Source organism: Sturnira hondurensis, unplaced genomic scaffold (assembly GCF_014824575.4).
Source record: "Sturnira hondurensis isolate 20B ecotype Veracruz unplaced genomic scaffold, ASM1482457v3 Scaffold0008761, whole genome shotgun sequence".
In the NCBI taxonomy this organism is placed as follows: domain Eukaryota; kingdom Metazoa; phylum Chordata; class Mammalia; order Chiroptera; family Phyllostomidae; genus Sturnira; species Sturnira hondurensis.
The window spans coordinates 283,053-304,506 of NW_028081392.1; the positions used below are offsets into that span (position 1 = coordinate 283,053).

General features: G+C 54.1%; 1 protein-coding gene across 2 annotated transcripts in view; it reads left to right on the plus strand.

Moving 5' to 3' along the window:
- The window catches only part of PALD1 (phosphatase domain containing paladin 1), a 91,345-nt gene that overhangs the window by 14,406 nt on the left and 55,485 nt on the right, over nt 1-21,454 (plus strand). Inside the window, exon 1 of one of the 2 annotated variants that reach the window (XM_037055809.1) lies at nt 7,420-7,669. The exons of the other annotated variant lie outside the window; for it this stretch is intronic. The gene's annotated coding sequence lies outside the window, so the exon portion shown is untranslated. Of the gene's footprint in view, nt 1-7,419; nt 7,670-21,454 lie in introns of those variants that run through there. 2 annotated transcript variants of the gene reach the window in all.

Here is a 21,454-nt window from a genome sequence, read left to right on the forward strand (position 1 = left end):
CTGAGCCAGGAACTGTGACGGACACCAAATCTATCTGGTACATCACACTGTGGGACCAATCTTTCTCCATTGAAAACCGTGACTAATCTCGGGCTGTTGCCAGTTTGTGCCTGTGCAAGCACATGACTAGGCTAAATTCCTAGAAATGGAATCGCCGAGGCCAATAGTCCGTGCATTTGTCATTTGCACAGACGGTGACATTCGATACTGCCAAAGAGCACCAGAGTGTCCCTTTCCCATCCCTCTCCGCAGCTGTCTTTTGGCACCAAGGTTCTCTGAGGTCCGGAGAGGGTGGGTGGGTGGCTTGGCTGGGCAGTGAATGTTGACACCCAGACTAGAACTCGGGGGGGCTGAGCCTGGGCCAGCGATCTTTCCAAGGCACTTGGCTGCTGGGTGTTCCAAGCTTCCTGGAGTCTGGGACCTTCTCTGTAAATCTGAGGGGCCTCAGCCTCTCCTGGAATGTCTCTGGTAATCACGCACTGCCCCCTGCCTGGGTCTGGTGGAGGGTCCGCCCCGAAGCTCTGTTCCTGGGGACGAGGAGGTTGCCACAGGAAGGCCCTGGGGGGCAGCCAAGTAAGGCCTCTGACCCCCTTGCCCCGCCCCCACCTCCCCTGCAGCATCTTCGTAAAAGGCTCTGTGAGAGTGAGACATCCTTGGGAGCCTGAGTGGTGTTGCTTGGAGACCACTGGGCAACCCATCTAGATTATTTAAAGGAGGGAAGGTGGGAGGGAGAGGGGTGACAGCCTGTTTGTTCAGGGATGGATGGTCTCCCTGCTGCAGGGTTTGGCAGAACCCCTCTCAACCCCTCCCTCCCCATGCCTCGTTCTTTCCAGCGTCCAGGGCCTGGGATTGTGCAGGGAGACCCAGCAGAAGGCCACTGGGAGCCCCTTTCTGACAGCGGTGGGGGCAGGGCATTCCCTGCCTGTTCCCGGAGCACAGGAAGCACTGGCTTGGGGCAGGGGAGGGGAGAGCAGTGGGACAAAGCCTTGGAGGGGTCTTCTAGTGATGATGGAGCCACAGCTGCTACTGTGTGCTGAGCATCCTGTCCAACAGCTGTTTGTTAAGAGTTTTAAATGGCCCTGACTAGTGTAGCTCAGTGGATTGAGCACGGGCCTGCGAACCACATGATTGCAGTTCGATTCCCAGTCAGGGCACATGCCTGGGTTGCAGGCCAGTTCCCAACAGGGGACTCACAAGAGGCAACCATACATTGATATTCCTCTCCTTCTCTCCTTCCCTTCCCCTCTAAAGATAAATAAATAAAATCTTTAAAAAGGAGTTTTAGATGTATTCGTTTCCTTACTCTCAAAATTCTATCAAGGTAGGTCGGGCTATTCCCGTTTTATAGGCGTGGAAACAGAGGCTCAGAGGCTTGCCTGAGGTCACACAGCTTCTAAGCAGCAGAAATGAGTGAAAACTCATGTCCGCCCAATGCCAAGGCTGGAACAAGTCACTGAATGGGGCTAGAGCTGGCAGTGCCCCTGCAGGACGCCCACGTTCACCCTGAGCTGACCTGGGAGGTCGAGCTGAGTCCCCCTCTCCCGCCCCCCTTCTAGTGCCCTGGTCTCACAAGGCTAAGTCTCACCTCCCCACCAGCAAACACATCAGCCCGAAGCTCTCAGCTTAGTCCGTCTTTCCCACAGGTCTGTGAGCACCTAGGGCAGGGTACATAGTAGGTGCTTTAAAATGCCCCATGGAGCTTGGCTGCTTAAGCGGCTCTCCCTGAAACAGGGGTGCTGGCTCTCTCCCTGACAGCCCTGCCTGGACCAGAGGACAGTGTCCTGCCCTTGAGCGTTTTCTGCTCCAGCTGGACAGACCCAGAGCCCTCAGCATTTCCACAGGGCTGGGCTTCAGGGCGCTGCCCTCCACTGTCTGGCTGGGATTCAGCACCCTGTACCTGGACAGGCAGGAGTCCCCTGGGAGTCCGCCAACGCGTGGGCTGGGGTGGTGGTGAAGGCTGCTGGGCGTGGGGGCACTTGCCCTGGGTGGTCTGGGACACCCACTAACAGGACGCTAACTCTTCAGTGTCCTAGCTTTTAAATATTTAATTTATTTATTTTTAGAGAGAGGGGAAGGGAAGGAGAAAGTGGGAGAGAAACATCAACGTGCGGTTGCCTCCCAGGCATCCCCTCCTGGGGACTTGGCCTGCAACCCAGGCATGTGCCCTGACTGGGAATCGAACCAGCGACCCCTTGCTTCACAGGCCCATGCTCAATCCACTGAGCTACACCAGCCAGGGCAGTGTCCTAGCTTTTAAAGAGAGGGCACCTCAAACCAGGCTGGGGTGACCTGTGGGTGGAGTGGGAGTAGGGAGCTGGGGCAGAAGTGGGAGGACGAGCCAGGAGCCCGGGCACAGGGATAAGTCACTGCCTGTCCAGATCCTGGGCTTGTGCTGGAGTTGGCACTGTCCCCTCACCCTCTGCTGGACCCCAGTGCCATCTCCTGCTTTGCGGGACTTATCACGGCCTATCTTCAATCATAGTTGTTTATCTGTTAACGATGACAGTAAAGGGTGGTGCTTTAAACTCACTGTCGCAGGTAACCCCACCAGCACCTGCTGGAATCAATGCCATCGTTGCCCCGAGTTAGCCGAGGCTCAGAGACCTCTGTCACGTCTGAAGCAGCCCCACCGGTACACTGCTCTACGCCATTCTGTTGTGTTATCTTCTTCATAGCAGGAGTCACTCAGAAATGATCTTGCTTCTGTTTATTGTTTGTTTATTATATCCCTCACCCCACCCCACTAAAATGTCAGCCCCATGAAAGCAGGACCTCGTCTGCCTCGTTTACTGCTTGGGGCCGAGAACAGGGCTTGAAATATAGAAGGGACTCTCTTAATGTTTGTTGACTGACTGAATGGATGGACTATTTGTTGAATGAGCGAGCCAGGGTTCCTTCTCCCTGTTTTCTCTTCTTTGCAGGCAAGCTCTCTCTGCAGTGCTTGAGGGATGTTCCGGAGACGGAATCATCCCTCTCCCACATATCCTAGGCACTCGAGTCAGGTGTCGAGTGGCACTAAGGGATTGGAGGGGAGGTCCCCCTGCCCTCAGAGACCTCATCTTTCTGCACAGCATTTTCAAACTGCAGGTCACAGGCAAAATCAGTTTTGTGCAATGCAATCATCAAAAATAAAAATAAATAGGCCAGGACAGGTTAGAAAGTATGAGAATACATCACACACAGTAAAGCTAAGCATTTGTGTGTGTGTGTGTGTGTGTGTGAATCACACATGTATTCATTTCTCTGTGCAGCTGGTGAGCCCATGTAAAATGTATTGTTTACTTTGAGCTGTTGTCAAAAAAGTTTGAACCTAGTGTGTGAATTTGAGGTGTGGGAGATTGCATCCATGGTCCTGGAAGGCACAACCAATTGAATGAATAATCCTGCTTTTAATTATGATGCCAACTATGGAACATATATTCTATGCCATGCAGGGGTGCTCAGGTCCAAGACCGCTGCACAGAGGTGATGCAGAAGGAGTCCAAGAGCAGACAGAGATCTTGTTAGCCAGGAAGACTGCCCCGAGGAGGTGGAACCCTGAACTCAGCTTCGAAGAACCCCTCTGCCCTGGCAGGTCCGTGTGTGAACTCAGGTGGCAACGACAGTATCAATAACAAGGGCTGCTGTGTCAGTGAGCTCTGGCAGAGTGCCAGGCACCCTTTAATCCTCCAGACATTCCCAGGAGGCAGAACTACTCTTCATATGATTTTACAAATGAGAAAAATGAGACTTGGAGAAACTCCATGACTTTTAGGGGAGGGGGTTACACAGTGGCAAAGTTGCTGAGGTGAGGTCCAGGGCAGGTTCAGGCTGCCTGAGGCCAGTGTCTGTAAGCCCTGGACTGGGCATGGAAGGGGCCTGGATCCTGGAGACTAAGCAGTGGGACTGGCAGGGTAGACAGTCGCAGCAGGACCCCGAGGCAGCCAGGGCAGATGGAGAAGGGTCTGGGTTGGGACTTGGGCAGTAGGCACACAAGCCTGGGGCTTGGAGACCATCTGCCTCAGAAGAAGACTGCAGGCTCCACGGCACCCACCCGGGGGGCCTACGTGAGCAGTGATGTTCTTGGTAGTGATATGGCCACGCGGCATCTGGGCCAGGTCGGCTCCCTGTCCTGACCTGTGCATCCCTCCAGCTCAGTGCCCCAGCCGGGGGCAGGCTTGGTGGGGAACAAGGAGGGGGGAAGAACGGCAGGCTTGCTCCTCATCTTTGTCGAGTCTCATCCTTGCTGGTTCAAACCCAACTCCTCTGCCTTCCAGCGAGGTGTTTGTGCCTGTCCAGAAATAATTCTGGGCTTGAGCATCACCACGAAGGACCTAGGGGGTTCCCACAGCTTATTTTTCTGTGCAGGAACTAAATTTGGGAGTTCTCCCGCAAGAGCACCAGCACCTCGCTTGCTTGGGCGGAGGGGCCTGTGGGCGGCTACAAGCAGTTCTTCCGGAAGTGTGAGAAACAGGGTTATGCACTGTTCTGCGCCCTGGCAGCCTGGGTTTGGGCTGCAGCAGGTTGGTTTGTGTGTGCTGCACATACGTACCCATGCATGCTCCTTCGTATGTCCACACTGATGCCTATTGGACGCTTGCACAAACATGTACTCCCTTATGCACATCTTTGCACATGTGAGTTCCCACATGAGCAACACAAACACGTATGTGTGCATACACAAGCCTATATTTGTCCACAGGGCTCTGGCATTCTTTAGACAGTAGGATGGTATCTAGGGTGCTTGTGCATGTAGAATGTGGGGTGGTGGTTGAACTGGTAGGGTGCTGGCTGAGTGGGTGGCGGTCCTGTTCTGGGGCCATCAATTGTTTCTCAGGGACTTTTGGATTTCTGCCCTGAGCTTCTGGGCCTTTTGGGGAGCTTCTGTGACGGTTTGGGCAGATACAGTTGGCCCAGCTTATCCCCCTCTCTGCCTGGGGCTGGGGAGAGTGCCTTCTCTTGGGTATACCTAGGGCTGCTCTGTGTCCCTTCTTTCTTCTCTCCCTCAGGATTCAGCTTCCTCCCCTCCCCAGGCTCACAGAGGGGCACATCTGGCCCTGAAGCCTTTCTTGTTGTCAGGGGCAGCCCTGGCCCCTTGGCCAGCAGGCCGCCAGGGACACAGGGCTTGCTGCTCTGAGCAGGACTTGGCGGAGCTTCAGGGGCGGGGGATGGGCTGATAAGCTGCACACTGTTGCCTGGACGCAGTCTGTGGGCTTGTCCCGGAGACGCTTTCAAGACACCAGCCCTCTACTTCTTTCTTTCAGGTTCCAAAGAAGAGTTTTGCTGAAAACAAGGTGGAGGGATGGGAGGAAGGGAGGACATGCTAATCAAGAGCCGCTGAACCGCTGCTGGGGTCTGGTTCTGCACACAGGCACAGAGTAGCTTGCTTGGTTTTCCAGGTTCCCACCATGGCCCAGCCCTCCGATTCTGGGGTCTACAAGCCGAACTCCAAGTTGTCTTTTGGAGCTAGTAGGGCTGTGATTGTTGGCTGTCCTGGGGACGACATCTCTGCCCTGGGCTTTTCTGCTTAATTCAACCAAAACACCAGCTGTCGTGAGGTGGACACAACGGAATGAACGACGACGTGGTAGGCACTGTACAGGGGACCAGAGGTGGAACTTTGTCTTCCAGGAGCTCCGTCTCGAGAGATAGCCAGCCATGTACTCCAGCATCTGCTGAAGAGTGAGGGAAGGGGAGTAGTGTGTGTGTGTGTGTGTGTGCACGTGCATGCTAGTACTGCGCACACCCTCCCGTAGTCTTGGCTGCAGTGCGGGGTTGGTCTGGAATGTGGCATCCTCAGGGTGGCTGGTCATCGCCAGGGAGTCTGAGTTGGAGGAGTGGGTTAGGGGGCGGTGGCAGGAGGAGGAAGGGAACGGTGTCCAAGGATGGGGCCTGCGATGTGACACACGCTATGCCAGGGTGTCACGTTCCTTTACTTCCGGGCTCCTCAGCACCTTTTTGAAGGGGAACAGGCCATATTTTTAGATGAAGAACTTGGGGATCAAAGAGCGTATGTCACTTTTCCCAGGCCACGCAGCCAGTAAACCATGAGCCTGTCAGAGTGGAGCCGACAGGCTGGTTCTGAAGGTTAGATCTGCTTCTCCGGGCTTTCTCTGTTCTTCTCCTCCTGGCGCTTTGGGTCGAGCAGGATAAACCTGGAGGTGAGGGCAGGTTTCTCACCCACTGAGTTTCCTCATCCACCAAAACTGGGATACTAAAAGTACTTACAACATCGTCCAAGTGAAGCACTTGAGACCCAAGTGCCAGAGAGTTGGTAAGCACCACAAATGACAGCCATTTCTCTTGCCTGTTTATTCTGAGGACTCCCAGGGGCTTGCGGGACCTCAGTGCCCCTCTCCCAGCACAGCGCGTTCTGATTTGACTTCGGACAGGGGTCAGGCCTGCACTGCCTTCACTGTGGGAGATCTGGGATCCGTTCACCCCCGCTCCAGCCCTGACTGCGGGGGAGGCAGGTAGTGACAGGTGGGGAATGAGGATTTCCCCCGCGAATGTGGAGCAGAAAGAGGAAGTGACTCACCAGCCGCAACAAAGCCCATCTCCCGGAGAGGAAGCCGCAGTGGAGAGTGAGCGCACGCACGTGGATGCCCATGGGGGCCTGCGAGCCAAGGGCGAGCTGGGGCTTCTGGGCGTCGGGTAGGCCCGGCTGGGCTGCTGCGCAGGGGCAACCTCGCGCAGCGCGGGAGGCAGCAGCAGGCTCCCTTGAGCAGCTGGTATTGTGCGTGTCACCGATGGTAGCCGAGGGGTACAGACACAGGGACCCCCTTCCCTTCCAAAGTGTCTTGTCCCTTTTCGCCTCCGGAGGCGAAGGGGCGCGTTTCCCTGGGTGTTCAGAGCTTGGGAGAAACCCACTATTGAGCGGACAGTCTGCTGTTTAAGGGCTCGCGTATTGACACTTGGGGAGGTTGAGGCCCAGATAAGGCAATCGCCTAGATCAGGTTGCACAGCACAGTACGGCCTGCTTGGCTTTAAAAGGCAGAAAGAGGCAACCGAGGCCCCGGTTCGCGGATCTCCCGGGGAGCTGGTGTCTGGGAGGGGGTGTGGCGCGGGCAGCGGTTGCTTCTTTCTCCAGCCAGGAAGGCTGGATGCAGGGTTTGGGTATCTTCCAGAACGAACCAAATTGATGACAAGGGAAGAGGAACTGGCTTCCCAGACAGTCTCCTCCGCCCCAAACTTTTCCTCTTGAAGCTGGGTGGGCGGACGAAAGGAGGAAGCGGCGCCGGGGAAGGTGGGGCTAGATCTTCCCTGCTGGCCCCGGAGCCGCGGCTCTGGACGCCTAACCAGACGCGGCTTGGGTGAGTGTCTCTTTAAATCCGAGCCCCCCGCCCCCTCGTCGGCTGGGGCCGGGGCTCAGGCTAGTCGGGCGTTGGCGGGAGCGGTGATTGGCGGCCCAACCAGGCCCGCCTCTCGGCGTTGGGGGCTCTGGGCGCGGAGGACCACAGAGGCGCGCCGGGGTTGGGTCGCGCAGCTCCCACTGTCGCTGAACGCGGGCTTCTTGATCTGGTGACCTCGCCTCATAGCGCCCGGCCTGCCCGCCTCCTGAGTCACTTCTGCCCACGGATGGGCTGGGGAAGTTGGGAGGAGCGAGCCGGAGCCCGCGCCGGGCTCGCCCCGCCGCTGCCTGATTCGGCGCCCGCAGTCCCGGCGCAGCGCGCCTACCGCAGGCTGGCAGGTACCGGTGGGTAGGGCAGGTCCGGGAGTCTTTTGCTTCCTCACGCCTCCTGGCTGTTCTGGCTACCCGATCCCCAGCCCCGGAGCTAACTCCTCCCTGGGTTCCCGGGAGAGGAGAGGTTCCGGCCCCCCACCCGAAATCGCACGGGGTTGGTGCCTGGGAGAGAAGCGGGACATCACGTGCTAAACATTGAGCAGATATTGGGACATCTTGTTTGTCGCGCTCTGGGCTACCCCCTCTCCCGAGGTTTTCCTTGATCTCGGCAGACGTGGCTGGCAACACCTCCACTCTTCATGGCTAGGGCTGCGGGTGGCCCTTTAGCTGGGCTTCCTAGGGGAAGCGAAGCTGTTTCACGATCCACACTTGGGGTCCCCTGGGCTCATATTTAGGGGGCTTGAGGCCTGTGGGAACGGAAGAGCCCAGAGCTACCCGCGGGCACAAGCTTTGATTCTGGGGCACGTAGGCCTGGGTCTCCCAGGAAAGCCTTTTCCTCTAAAGAGGTTTTTCCTGAAGAGGCAGTGGCCTGTCAGAAAGCAGAATCTTGCTGTGGGAGACCTGCTGCGCACCGTGTACAGTGGCGGGGATGGCTGGAACGTGCTCCTCTCTTGTGGAGTCAGAGATGGAAGGAGGCTTCCTGGTTTCATCAGGCTTCTGGGATTCTTTACTCTCCCAACCAGAGGCCCAACTACCAACTACTAACTCCTTGGCTTTTGTGCAGAGCAACCAGAACCAGTGACCACGTGCCATGCAAATGCCGGGCCCTGGGCTCTGCCTGGGAGGGTGGCAATAGTGGCAGGAGCTGGAGGGCTCTGTCCTCTGGTGGCCCAGCCCCATGGGTGTGACAGGACATAAACACACAAAGTTTGCTGATTTGGGGTTTCCATACCAGTTCTGGTCTAGTAATAATAGTGGAAATGCCAAGAGGCTGCACATGATTAGTTGCTAAATGAATGACACAAGCTGTGTTTCGACGGCGGGGGGGCGGGGAGCGGGAGGGCGTGCGGAGGTGGGGCTGGGGTCCAGTTCGCATGCAGTCATGCAACCATGCCTAAGATGTTCCAGCTCCATACCCATGCTTTCTAATTATGCTGCTAGTAACGAGGACCTTGCCCCACCCCCAGGGACAGGGAGCAGCAGGAGGGCTCAGGAAATTCCTCATGTATGTGCCCCCAGCCCCGCTCCACGTGTTTTTTCCTGCTGGTAGATTTCTGAAGAAACCCATTTGATTTCTAGGATCAGGCTGAGCACTGGACTCTCCCATCTTCCCTGGGGCCTCTGAGGTTTGGGGTCTAGATCCAGCCTTATTGGGGGTTCAGAGGCCAGCAGGGAGGAGGTCCTCACTTCCTTTCTGAAGAACCTCTATTGCTGGTGGCTGAGGATGAGGTTGGGAGGCTGGAGGAGGCCCTGAACCAGACAGTTTCCTGTGATTGCAGACAGGCACTCTCCCATCCTCTGGCCATTGGTGGTGGAGTGGGGGCATTGGAGGCCGGTGGGCTGGGCAGGGCGGGCTTGAGGTGGGCGGTACCTGGGGCAGCACTGACCTCATGTCTGAGGTTTTTGTTGTGTCTGGGGCTCTGTCCCTCCCCCAACATCCCTGGCAGATTTCTGCTTTTCTGGAACACTTTGCAGAGGTGGCAGTGTGCTCGCACCCGTAGCCTTGGGCCCTGCTCTGAGAATAGGACTTGCTGAGCTCACCCCGCAGCCTGTGGGCAGCATGGTGAGCAGTTGGGGTCAACACACCCATCCTCTTGCAAACAGGTGGCACACGCAGGGCTGCCCCGGTACAGGTGGGGAATGCCGTGTGTGCAGAGAGGTGCACACACTTAGGTTTGTAGTGCTGGGCAGAGGTAGAGACGCTGTATGGAGACAGACGGAAAGACAACGGAGGTGGGGGAGGCATGCGTCGGAGTGGACACTGTGAACACAGGGACAGGGGCCGCACTCGGTCACAGACACTGTGTAGACAGGTCTACACTTTCACAGGGATGTGTACCTCCCCACATGAGAGGCAGATGTGTGAGTGGGCAGACACATGACCTTCTGATGTGGACGTGAGCCGACATTCGAGGGCATAAAACATGGAGCCATGTGGAATGTGGAAATGGCAGACATGGACTGGGCTGCGGGCTGCCTGGGGACACAGACACACGCACCTACTGAGCCACCTGGCCACGGGGCCAGGACATGCTCGAGGCAGGTGCTGAGGCTTGGTCTGAACTGTGTGTTGCTTAGTCACCCAGTGACACCAAGTGGTGGCAGTGCCTGGGAGTGGCCCGGTTTGGGGGATAGTGCAGCTGGTCCGAGGTGCGGCTTCCTTTGTAGACCCTGCTCTGGGATTTGAAGACCCCCAAGGTCTTCCACACAGTAGTCTCTGTGTTGCCCCGAGAGTCATTTGACCCCCTTGCTCCCTGAGAGCAGGGCGGGCTGCACGCCGTAAGCGCGAGCAGGGGCTCCCTGGACCTTTGAGTCTCATCTTCCTTGAGCCTCCAGACGTTTTTTGAAGTGGGGCTGTGAGTCCTGGGTAGGGGAGCAATCTGGCAGGGGACTCTCCTGAGCCCAAGCCTGAGGCTGTCTGGCAGGGAAGGACCCATCCCTGGGGCAGAGAGAGTGGCCCCACTGTGGGGTCTTTGATGAAGCCATGTTCCCTGGTGTGGACTGCCTTCTTCATAATCCTGAACTTGGGCCCCGAAGAGGCCCTCTGCCTTTGGCTACAGTTGCTTCTTTTCTGCTGGTCCTGGAGACTGGGAGCCGGAGTCTAGATGCAGCTTGACATTAACTCACTTGTGTGACCCTGGAGAAGTTACTTAATGCCTTACCTCACCCACTTAAAATGAAACTCCTCATTTTAAAAATGGGGCCATTAACCCCTGTCCCTTGGGGGTGTTGTGAGGCTTAAGTTCTGGAAAACCCATGGAAAGCGTGTGGTCTGTCCCTGCCACAGGGCGAGCGCTCCGTCAGTGGGGCTTTGATCGTGAGCCTGTGGCCAGGACTCTCTGGAGCTGCTCCAGCAGCCAGGTGCCTGGCCCTGGGGGGGCCGAGCACGCACGCACCTCTTGTTTGGAAGCTGAAGGGCTTTGCCCTCACCCTGGCCCACCAGCCACTCCTCAGTTCTGTGGGACCGCCACACGGGGTCAGGAAATGGCAGGCAGGGCATCTGGAAGCCTGGGCCTGCTGCCTTGTGGGCCTCTGGGAGGGGAGCAAGTGGTTTGCTAAGAATAGCCCCAAGTCATGGCTCTGTCTCCCAGTGGGCAGCCGTGCACCTCCCTGGTCCGGGGCCAAGGAGCTTGCAGATGGACCTTTTATGTTTCCTGTAACTGGCACTCGGAATGAGAATGAGCCTGGGAGGAGGAGGCTCAGTCTGGGAGGAAGGAGGCCCTGCCGCGCTTCCGAGGCCTTTGGCTGACACCTGAGGAAAGAGAAGTTTCTTCTTCCACTCAGAGCTTGTCCTGATGACTGCCCCCCTGATCATCTTTCTGCCTCCACGATGGATCTGGAACCACACCACTAGGGGCCAAATTTTGGCTCTTTCACTAGCTGTGTGTCTCTCGGCAACTCACTTACCCTCTCTGGGCCTGATTCCCTTATGTAATGCAGTTAATGACAGTAATTCTCTTATAAGAATGTCTGAAGGATGAAAGGAGGTAGTGCGTGGAGAGCACTTGTTAGAATGTAGCTCATAGTAAATGCTCAGTAAACTTTAGGGGCCTCTGTTATCACCATTCTTTCAGCTGAGGGAGAGCGAGCCCTGTGAGGCCAGAAACCAGGGTGCTTGCACAGTGCCTAGTGGTGGGGAGGTACCAGGATGCCTTTTGATTTGGGTTCCTGGCCTGGGGTTCAGTAAGGGGTGCAGGGGACCAGAGGTGAGTGACACTGGAGCCCTGCCAGGTGGGAGAGGCAGGTTTGTACTTTATACCATCCCCCACTGGTACCTTCCCAGTGTCTGTGCTGGCTGTGGGTGGAGGTGGAGGGCGGGAGTGGCTTGCTTGGGGGCAGGGTGATGCTTCAGGTGGCCTTTGAGGATGGCTAAGAGTTGCAAGCGTGAGTGAGGGGAGGCTCCCCAAGCAAAAAGAGTAGTCTGTGCAGAGGTATGACACAGCTTGGCTGGCATGGGGGACAGGAACAGGTCCATGGGTCTGGGGAGGGGGTCTGCCCTCAGCACTCCCGGCCTATTAGGAAAGACCCTGCATGTTGGGACCTTCTGTCCCTCCCACTCTGGGCTCTGAGTTTCCCTGTCACGACACAGGCTGGAGGCCCACCAGAATTCCCCCCACTTTCCTTTTAGGACTCACATTTTCTTTTCCCTGATTCTTCAGATATCCCCTGCCTGCCTATAAATGCTGTTAGCCCTCCCGAGGGCCCCACATTTTTGAGCTGGGGCCCCAGACTGCTCGTACCCCAAGATCAACATGCCTATTTTTGCTCTTATTCAAAATACCCATGGGTTAATAAATTCTCCTCCCCCTTTTTTTAGTGAATTAAACCCTTTGAAAACTCCTTGGGCTTTCCTAAGGAGTGAATGTCTAATAGTGGAATTTCTGGACTTCAGAAATTATTTTATATATTTCCTGTAACTGATATGTGGACTGGCTTTAGCTCTGAGGGTGTACCCCTGTTCAAGTTGGGGAACTCTACGAGAAAGACATGGGTCATCTGGGGTTACCTACGTGACCAAGGCAGGCAGTGGGGAGAATCTGAGAACTGGGTGTGTCCCTGATGACCCCGCAGGCTCCCGGGTAGATAGGGCTTTCGGAAATTCTGGGAGGGGGAGGGTGTGGTTCTGGGAGGGCTTCGGATCCACCCCTGGGTGTCCCGCCCTCGCCTGTGAGAAGCCCAGGAGGCTGGGTCAGTTTGGGGAAGGGAGGAGAGGTGAGCGCCCTCAGATGACCTTGGACAATGCCAGCCTCTGCAGCCCGCTGAGCCCCGAGGCCTGCCAGTCTGCAGGTGTGTGGCCTCTGCCGCCACCCCAGGGTGGAGGGTGGGAGTACTCGTGTGTTTTGAAGATTCTGTTTAGAAAGCACAGAGGGAATTTCTCCTGCCCTTTTCCTTTTCCTGGAATTGTAGACCCCATGGAAAAGTTAACCCCTCTCCTGCTGGTCACATAGTGGCTGGTGGGTACCTCCCCTTGGACTGCTGCCCTATGGTTACTGATTCCTTCCTCCTGGGCCCCTGAGGTTGGTGCTGACCTCTTAACTCTCTGGGAGCAGCCCTCTGGGAGAGCCCCAGGGCCCTGTTGGCAGGGCCTAGAAGAGCTCACCAGCCTGGATCTGATGGGGGCCCCACGTGCACCCCTGACTGGTGGTGCTTTAGCCTTAGTGTGACCACCTTCTTGGCGGGGGTTCACCCCCTGTCCCCATGCGGCCCTGTCTGTCCATGGAGTGCATGAACTTTGGGATTCTCCCTCAGGCGCCCCTCTGCTGGCTCACTCCAAGAGCTGCTGGGAAGCTCTGGTTTCCAAATGCCCCAGAGACAAGGGCCCTGTCTGAGGCTTGGGCCCCGCCGCAGAGCCCTTGGGGGAGGTGCAGGCAGGTGGGCCTGGCCGGGCAGTGACTGCTTCCTTTGAGTGTACTTTCTCATCTGCGAAACGGGTGTCATCATTTTTCCTTGTCTGCCTTTAACATTTTTACAAATTGAGATGACTTTCGCTTGACATAAAATTAACCATTTTCTTTTTTTTTAAAGATTTATTTATTTATGTATCTTTAGAGGGGAAGGAGAGAGGGAGAGAAACATCAATGTATGGTTTCCTTTTGTGTGTCCCCTGCTGGGAGTTGGCCTGCAGGGAACCGGCCTGCAACCCAGGAATGTGCCCTAGGAAATCGAACTGCGATCCTCTGGTTCGCAGGCCTGTGCTCAATCCACTGAGCTACACCAGCCAGGGCAAATTAACCATTTTCAAGTGAGTACATTTACAAGGCCATGTGAAAACGGCCTCTCCCAATTTCTAACACATTTCCTTACCCCAAAGGAAAGCCTGCACCCACTGAGCAGTCACGCCCCACTCCCTCCGCAGCCTGACTGCACATTTGTTTGTTGAGGTTTGTGTACCGTAAAGTCCACCTGTTCTGAGAAGAGAGCCAGGTGAGTGTTGGTGCATGTCGTGGACGTGCAGCCACCACCAGCTGAGCCTGAGAACGCCTCCGTCGCCAGAAGGTCCTCGGGGTTTGTGGGGTCAGTCACCACTCCCACCCCGGTGCCGGGCCCACTTCCCTTCTCCCCATCACTGTGGTTCTGTCTTTTCTAGGCTTCGCATAGACGGGCTCACAGGCAGTGTTTTATGTGCGGCTTCGCTCAACGTGATACCTTGTGACACGTGCACAGTGTGGTCCTCACTGCTGCGTGGTGTTCCCGTGTGTGCGAGGAGCTCCTGGCCCAGTTCCCAGCCCCTGGACACCCACCGTGCTTTAGAGAAAAAGAATTTATTTGTTTTCTGAGAGAAGTAGAAGGAGAGGGAGGGAAATACCCAAGTGAGAGGGAAACCTCGACGGGTTGTGTCTTGTTTGCATCCTGCTCAGAGACCAAACCCGTAACCCAGGCTCGTGCCCGGCCGGGAATCCAGCCGGGGACCGTTCAGGCTGTGGGGTAACACCCAGCCAAGTGAGGCCCGCTGGTCTGGGCCCACCCTGCTTTTGAAAACGTTTTCAGTTGAAAATCATGTAAAGCAGTTACTTTTAGGAAGATTCGGTCACGGCTTCACTGAGAGTGAGATGGAAGAAGCCCCGTTTCCTCCCCCTTGCTTTCTCTCTTCACCGGGAGCTTCCCCTGTCGGCACTTACCGAGACGCCCGCAGTCTTTTCTGTGCCTGTGTGTGACTCGCGCAGTTTTTAGTGTGGGCATATCAGTGGGACCACACTCAGTCCGTGGCTCTGGGACCCACTTTTCGCTTAGCCATCGGTCCCCACCACTGCCACTGGAGTTCTGAGCTCATTTCCTGGGAACCATCCCCCTGAGCTGAGGGCTGGGGGGGTGGGGTGTCCATCTCCCCCTGGCTCTGAGCTGGGGCCTGGTGAGTCTTTGGGGAGACGGGATGAAGCTTTCTTGGAGGTGGCCAGTTCAGAGCAGGTTTCTGGGGGAGGGAGGCAGGGGAGTAGAGGGGATCGTTCTGTTGTGAGGGCAGACACGGTGGTGTCCAGGCGCACAAACGCTCCGCCACTGCCTCCTGCAGCCAGCAGCAGGGGCTTCCTCTTCCTGTCCGAGAGGTGTCTCTGGGAGCAACAGGCCCAGGGAGAGGGCGACCGGTTGGGTCGCGCTGGACAGACCCTTAGAGCCCCGCTTCTCACCTCGGTGGCGCTGTGTCTGGTGGAGGCAGAGCTATATGGATGGGCCCGTCCTGAGTGGCAGGCTGTGCCGGCTGTGTGTGCGGGGTGGGATGGGGGTTGTCACCAGCTCCCTGAGGAAAGGGCTTCCTTTGCTCAGATCCGGACGCCCCTGGCCCGACTTTGACATCGTCATCGTGTGTGAATGGTTCACAATCCCTGTGCACTTACATAACATTGGTGATTTTCATCCTGTTAAGATTTTCTTAGTTTAGTAATTCAAAGTCATGTCTTACTACAGTTGTACGGAATGAGTTCTAGGACTTCCAGGGTGGTCCCCTGCTCGCCCAGGATGGCCTTGTCTGATGACCTGGGGTTTCACCTTGGCCCCCTTCTCCGAGCCCCCGGGGATGGTGTGAGGGGAGGGAGAGACGGGTGGGCCTGGGAGAGAAGCTGTCAGTAAGTGGGTATGTTTTCTGTGATTTCTCCAGCTTAGTGCTGCTCAAACCTGAGTAACATGTCGACCCCCCTTCTAAAACTGGATTTATGGAGATAGAATTCACATGTGGTACCCTTCACTCGTGGAAAGCAGAAGTTCGGTAGCTATTAGGAGGTTTAGAGTGTGCATGTGTCACTGCAGTCTAATTTTATGGCACTGTCATCCACCCATAAAGACAACCTGTCCCCTTAGTAGTCACTCCCCACCCCCAGCCCACTCTCCACTTTCTGTCTCCCAAGCCTCATTTAAGTGTTCCTATTGGGATATAACTTAAATGTGTAAACATATAAACTAGGTACAGTGCCTTAGATTTACATTGTTTTTATGTAACCATAAAATAAACATGAACTGTTGATAAAACCAGAGAGACGACCCATTTCAAATGAGTAATGTTAAAATTTTTAAGAACTTCTTTTATTATTATTATTTATTTATCTTTAGAGGGGAAGGGAAGGAGAGAGGGAGAGAAACATCAATGTATGGTTGCCTCTCGTGGGTCCCCTGCTGGGAATTGGCCTGCAACCCAGGCATGTGCCCTGACTGGGAATTGAACCATGATCCTTCAGTTCACAGGCCCACACTCAATCCACTGAACTACAGCAGCCAGGGAGTAATGTTAATTTATTGGAAGGATGTGAATGGCAATGACATTGCCAGTGTTGTGATGACAGTAAGGAGTGGTGCTCCCGGGCCCCTCTTTTCCTGTCCCTGTCACGTGAGCCTGCTGTGCAGAGTGACATTGACAATACTGGGCTGGTTGGCTAGTTCGGGGAAATCCTGATATTTTTCATTTGAGCACAAACTGCAGCGAGTAATCCCCAAATGTCTGTTTCAATAAGGCATCACTTGGCACCTGGAGAGCTGGCTTGGTGATGGGAGACGGGGCCGAACAGTGGCGTTATTGATACTCTATGCAGTAGATCGTAAACCTGCTTCTTGTGGGAGTCAGGACTGTGGCACACACAGACATGGACTTTGCCCAGTTCACACCGATGATCCTGACGTGAACATGGTCCCGACTGCTGAGAGGCTGGGCCTTTGAACTGGGTGCATCCAGGCCAGAGGGGCTCTGGGTGGTCCAGTTCTCTGCTCCGCCCCCTCTTCCACTTGAACCACGACCTTTGTGCCATGCACAGTGATGTTGCCTGGCCTGCATGGAGAGGGAACTGGGTGGCAGACACAGGTCCCCAGCCCCATCCTGCGCGGCGGTGCAGCACGCAGACAGCCCAGGCTTTGCTCTTCTTCCTTTTTCCTTAAAGTTGAAGTGAAATTCACACAACGTAAAAATGAACTCTTTTAAAGTGTGTGATTCAGTGGTAATCGGTACACTCAAAATATTGGGCAGCCAACCATCACCTCTAGCTAATTCCAAGACATTAAAAAAAATTGTCGTGGTAAGAACACTTACCCTGAGACCTACCTTCCTAACACACTTTTAAAGTGCACAGCACGTGGCTGTTGCCTACAGGGACAGCGCTGCCCAGCACGTCTCCAGAACCCATGCATCTTTGACTGACACTTCATTATTCCCTCTGATTAGCAACAACCCGCGTCCCCGCCCATCCCCACCCGTCCCCAGCAGTCATTTCTCCACCCTCTGTGTCTATATGAATTTGACTATAGATTTCTCATATAAATGGCATCTTGCAGTATTTGTCTTTCCGTGACTGGCTTATTTCACTTACTGCAGCGATTTCCAAGTGGTGTTCTGCGGCACACTGGTGTGCTGCAAAAAATTTTAAAACGTGCAGTACCCGATTGTTTAGTCAGGGGCACTGACCTCTTTTTCCTTAGCTTTTATCAAATAAAAAAATGACAACAGCCAACACAGTAGCCATCCTCTGTGAATGAATCAAAATTACATCCATTTTTGGTCAGATCAGAAAATAATATTTTGGGTGCACCACAGAATTTTAGTAACAAGTTTATGTGTGCCATGAGATGAAAAAGGTTGAAAATCGCTGTCTTAGCATAATGCTCTCAAGGTTCGATCGTGTTGTAGCATATTGCAGAATCTCCTTGCATAAGACTGAATAATACTCCATTGGGTGTACATCTGTGGATAAAGAAAATGTGGCATATGTATGATACGTATAAACACAACTGTACACCTACTTTTGCATATATATATATATATGCAAATACACACACACACACACACACACACACACACCAGGTCCAGTGGAAGTAACGCCTGTTTGAGTGTAGTTGGTAGGGTAACACTATGGGTGTAATAATTTATAGATTTAATTTGAACATTTCGTCTAAAATATATGGTGTGCTTGAGTGTGATACGGTTATGTTATAGAATTACATGCTTATGATTTTGTAATAAAAAGGGGTGTTATTTTTGCCAGAATATATTTATATATATAGCTGTGTATGTGTGTGTGTGTGTGTGTGAGAGAGACTATGTATATAGTGTCCACTGCTTGCCCGTTGTGAACGGTGCTGCAGGGAACGGGGTGTACTAGTATCTCTCTGAGTTTCTGATTTCAAAGTGGATGACTACCCAGGCGTGGGACTGCTGGGTCACAGGGCAGCTCTGTTTTAAGTTTCCCGAGGAGCCTTCATGCCATTTTTCATGGTGGCTGCACCATTTCCCATCTTGCCAGCAGTGTGTGAGGGTTCCACTTTCTTTACGTCTCGGCCAACACTTGCCCTTTTTTGTTTTAATGATAGCCGCGACAGGCAGGAGGCGATATCACTTTGTAGTTTTGGTTTGTATTTCCTCGATGAGGGATGTTGAACATCCAAACATTTTTATTCCCTCAGAAGGAAACCTTGTATCATCTGCTAAGCGGCCAGTCCAGATCCCCCCAGCCACACCCCCCTTCCTAGCTCCTGGTAACCACTAATCTGTACTGTGGTCTCTATGGATTTATCTGGCCTGGGTATTTCATATAAATAAAATTACACAGTGTGTGACTTTTTGTGTCTGGCTTCTTTCAGCTGGAATAGTGTTTCCATGGTTCATCTACATTGTAGCATGTAGCGAGCTATGCTTCGTTACTTTTTATAGCCGAGTCCTGAATAATGATCCATTGTATGCACACGCCAAGTTTTATTCATTTATCAGTGGTGGACATTTGGATTGTTTCTACTCTTGGCTGTTGTGAATGGTGCTGCTGTGAACATGGGTGTATGAGGGGGGACCCCCCAAAATACCAGAATTACCTTCTGGAGGGCAAGCTCCTTGTAGTGCAGGCCTCCCCCACTAGGTCAGTGTTCTAGGAACCATCTGTATCAGGGTACCAGCTGGCATTGTTGTGAGAGGCTGTGTTTGGCTTCAGTGAATTTTTTTTGAAGACTTTCAACATGTGTGCCTATTTCACGGTGTGTGGTTTGTGAGCGCACCTGCCCATACCGTGCTGAGTATTCAGCGGTTTTTGACCAAAAACAGCACAGCCCCCATGCCCACCTTCCCTATGCACCTGATCTCGCCCTGAGCGAGTTTTTTTTGTTTGTTTGTTTCCCCAGACGAAAAAAGTCCTCAAAGGGAAACGTTTTGCTGATGTGGAAGAGATGAAACAAAACACGGCAGAAGCACTAGAAGGCGTCCAAATTGCCAAGTTCAAAAACTGCTTTGAGCAGTGGGAAAAAGTCTCAATAGGTGTAGTGCGTCAAATGGAGCGTGCTTTGGGGGTGACTGAAGTTTAAACGTGTGAGAATGAATACATAATTTTTATGAATAAATTCTGTTTTTTGGGTCCCCCCGAATACAAGTATTTGTTTGGAAACCTGTCTTTAATTCTCTTGGATACATACCTGGAAGTGGAATTGCTGGTCGTACAGCAGTTTTATGTTTAACTTTTTGGAAGCTGCTCTTCTGGGAGTGGAAGTGACGGTCGCACGGCACTGCGAATGGACTAGATGTCACTGAATTGTGCACTTTGTTATTTTCTTAATTGTGCGTTTCCCATGACTTTTTGTCCATCTGATACCCTCTTGCACCTCCATCCGTGCCCCCCACAATCACCACGCTGTCACCTGTGTCCGTGAGTTCTTCTTTTTTGCTTGACCCCTCTACCTCCAACCCCCTACCCCCTGAATTGTATACCGTAAAAGGGTGAATTTTATGGTGTGTGAAATTCTTAAAAAAGAACTTACAGATACCAAAGCACACATCCATGGAGTCTGGGTGAGTCATGTTCTTGGCTCTGGAAAACCCGAAGCCCTGTATCACCTCTTAGGACCCTGCAAGCTTCCTCGGTGCTGGGGGCGCTCTGGGCCCCAGCCCCGCCGCCCTTGTGCCGCCCTTGTTCGGGGTGGGAGCTGTAGGAACCAAATGGGCTGGTTGGCTGCCTTCCCTGCCCCACCCCCTTAGCACATTCTGGCCCATCCTGGCCAAGCGAGAGGTGCTCCCTGGGGAACTCAGTCCCCTCAATTCTCTGCCTGTGACGCAGGCCTGTGAGCAGCAGCCTTGACTGAGTCCTGTGGCTGTCAGGGCTTCTGGTGGGTCAGATGCACCACGCCAACTTGCCCTCTGGACCCCCTTCTCCCTCCTGTGTTGTGCGCTGTCTTCCGCAATGACCCGCACTGGCCTCGTTGTTGCAGGTCTCTAGGGCCTGCCGCCACCTTCTGAGGTCGCAGCCAGGGTGAGGCGGCGGCCCTCTGTCTGTCTGTCCAGGCCTCGGTGCACACTCCCCCTCAGTCTGCCCTGTCTCAGGTGGTGGCAGCCCTATCCCTCTAGTTGCTCAGGCTCAACACCTAAGTCATCCATGGTTCCTCTGTGTCTCTCAGTCCTCAGAGATGACACGCCAGCAAATCCTGTTGGCTTCGCCTTCAGAGCAGATGGATCCTGGGTGAGCCCTTCCTTCTCCTCCCCGCACCGCTGGCCCAGGCCTCCGCATCACTTGTGCGAGTGCTGTAGACTCCTGGCAGCATTGTGGGCTTCTTCCCTGTTCATGTACACACTCTTCTAACACAGCTGCCTAGGGTGACCTTGTTAGAGTGTGAAAGTCAGATCAAGGCCCCTGGTGGCCCCCCATTACCTCACAGTGACACCCCTGTGGCGTCAAGGACACCTCCATCTAATGCCAGCCACCTCACTCTCCTTGTTCCACCTAAAATGGCCACCTCATGACTCCTTGCACTCATGGGGAAGACCCTACCTCAGGGTCTTCCCTCAATGTGGATGCTTTTCCTCCGGGGAGCCACATGCTCACCATGTCACTTCCTTCAGGTCTCTGCTCAAATGTGAAGCTTCTTGTGGGAAGGAAGCTAACATTTCGTATCTCATCTCCACAACCCTCTTCTTATCCTGAATAACCTCCTGATAGGCTCTGTGTTTGACTAGTTTATATAGTTTATTTCTGCTCTAGCGGGCATGTATGAAGCAGGAATTTTTATTCTGTATTGTCAGCTCCTAGAATAAGGTCTCGCACACAGTAGGTGCCTCAGACACATTTGCCCCAGAATGGCTGCTTGAATAGGGAATGAGTTAGCCCATTTCATAGATGAGGAAACCGAGTCCCTGAAAGTTGACTTGAATGTAATCTCTTGACTCCCAGCCTTCTCTTCTGCCAAGAGCACTTCTCTTATGCTGAGCTGGTTTCCACCTCCTTCTCCCTGTTGTCCCCGTGTCCAGGGACCGCCAGGCTAAACCCATGAGTCGGAGCCTTCAGAGGCCCCCCTGGGGAGTTCCCTTGTTAGCCTGGCGGTGAGGGACTTGGCAGTTACCTCCCGGCTCACGCACAGAACTGGTGGCAGCAGCCCGCTCCTGCTGGTTGAGCATTCACTCCGCTAGGCGCGGGCACAGCGGGGTTGAGGGTTTATTCCTTATTTAAACCTCACAGCCTCCTGAGGAGGAGGAGGAGGGACTGTCGTTTGCCCCGCTCTGCAGACAGGGACGTGGAGAGATTTCATATGCACAAGATGAAAACGTTAGATAACTACTGGAACCCACGAGGATACGGGGAACCTGGCCCTCTTAAGCAATTCTGGTTTCTGTGTGAAATGCTACAACCTTTTGGAAAAGTAATATAGCAGCATCTTCTGTAGTTTTTAAAAAGTACATACCTTTTTATCTAA